This window comes from Scyliorhinus torazame, chromosome 16 (assembly GCF_047496885.1).
Source record: "Scyliorhinus torazame isolate Kashiwa2021f chromosome 16, sScyTor2.1, whole genome shotgun sequence".
Classification (NCBI taxonomy): Eukaryota; Metazoa; Chordata; class Chondrichthyes; order Carcharhiniformes; family Scyliorhinidae; genus Scyliorhinus; species Scyliorhinus torazame.
Genome location: NC_092722.1, coordinates 55,004,110 through 55,005,984, shown reverse-complemented (window position 1 = coordinate 55,005,984; position 1,875 = coordinate 55,004,110). Strand labels below are relative to the sequence as shown.

The 1,875-nt window shown below is 46.7% G+C and overlaps 1 non-coding gene across 1 annotated transcript; it reads left to right on the top strand.

Moving 5' to 3' along the window:
• Positions 1-1,428: 1,428 nt before the first annotated feature.
• On the top strand, positions 1,429-1,501 carry trnak-cuu (transfer RNA lysine (anticodon CUU)). The gene has a single exon. It is a non-coding gene; the product is annotated as a tRNA-Lys (tRNA).
• Positions 1,502-1,875: the final 374 nt, after the last annotated feature.

Here is a 1,875-nt window from a genome sequence, read left to right as displayed (position 1 = left end):
AGCGTGGTCTTTCTCAGCGCTGCAAGTGCCAAGAAACACCCGGCCAATCACATGGGACTCCGTTGCAATTCAGTTAGATCACGCCCTATTTCTACGTGTCACAAAAGAGAGACTTACAGTTAAACAGTGTTTTTCACCATCTTAGATGTCCTACGTCGCTTTTCACAGCCCGTAAATACGATCGAAGTGTGATCACTACTGGAATATAAATAAATGTGGCAGTCAACGTAGGCACAGCTAAGAACAATGACATAAATGATTAGATAACCTGTTGTTTTTGAACTGTTAATTGAAGGATAGGTCTTGGTTAGGACACTACTTTGAATGGTGCAATGCCTTTAAACATGCATTTCAGTGCATGTCCACTCTGAATGGGTTGTGCATGGCTGCACTGTGTGGTATGTGTCTGGAATATGACAGTGTTTTCCAGGTTGCTGTTTCGCTGCCCACCTGCGTAGTTTAACAGGAAGATTGATGCCGTGGCAACCTTTACTAGTGAATTTTGGAAGACAGGGTTCAATATTATGGCTCATAAAGTCCTTGGAGTGGCAATCATTGGGATGGAGAGGAGGGTCAGGCTGATGTGAGGGGGGGGGGATTAGTGGGAGGGGCAGGGTGCAGTTGGGGGGGGGGGGTGTTGGTTTGGGGCATGGGGTGGTCCCCTGGGGAGGTCAGGGATGTTGGGGTGTCCAGTGCAGTTTTTAAAACGGTTACACTGAAGCTCAAAGTGCTTTTTTTCCTTCTAATTTGTCAGAGTAACTGGATGACAGAACCATCTGAAGATGACGTTTTAAATCGATTAGTTGGATGTTTCCCAGCCCAGCGCATTTGTCCAGGGGAAGTTAGCGCTTCTGGGCAATTGCGGGGCAAACCCTTACGTGGTAACTTCCCCCAGTGCATCATCCAAATGTGATGCTGGGGAGCCAGGATGTTGTGGATCAATGCCTCATTAAAAGGTTGGCCCGCCAACAGTCCATGCCTGAAGTACAGCCTAGATTGCGCACTCAAATCTCAGGCATGGAATTCAAACCCAATCCTTCAGATTTAGCGGCGGAAGGATTAGGGCTGACTCTGGCTAAAGTCATTCAATAGAAATTATTCAGGACCACATCAATCTTGCCAACATGATCAGGAATGTTGGAAAGAGCTGAAGCTTGGAAATTAGGTTCAAAATGTTGCCACAGTGCCAAGCACAGAACCTTGCTGAATCAGACTGCCACTCCGCTAATATTTTTAATAAGATTCTTAATAAGAGTAATTGAGCATGTCTGACATATTTGGGAGATTTAGTAGCTGGGCTACATTTCCAACAGCTTTGCCGAGAGTCTAGCTCTTGTGAAATATTGTAAAGAAAGTATTGGAAGATCTGTCAAAATTGTTGATTTGGATCTTGATGTTGATGTGTTTCCTGCTTTAGAACCATTTATGGCCCGGCTAGCTCAGTCGGTAGAGCATGGGACGCTTAATCCCAGGGTCGTGGATTCAAGCCCCATGTTGGGCGAGCAAATTTTGTTTAGCATAGTTGCTTCACAGCTCCAGGGTCCCAGGTTCGATTCCCGGCTTGTGTCACTGTCTGTGCGGAGTCTGCACTTTCTCCCCTTGTCTGCGTGGGTTTCCTACGGTTTCCTCCCACAGTCAAAAGATGTGCAAGTTAGGCCATACTAAATTGCCCTTGTGTCCAAAAAGGTTAGTTGAGATTACTGGGTTATGAGGATTGGGTGGACGTGTGGGCTTGGGTAGGGTTATCTTTCATAGAATTTACAGTGCAGAAGGAGGCCATTCAGCCCATCGAGTCTGCACCGGCTCTTGGAAAGAGCACCCTACCCAAGGTCAACACCTCCACCCTATCCCCATAACCCAGTAACCCTACCCAAC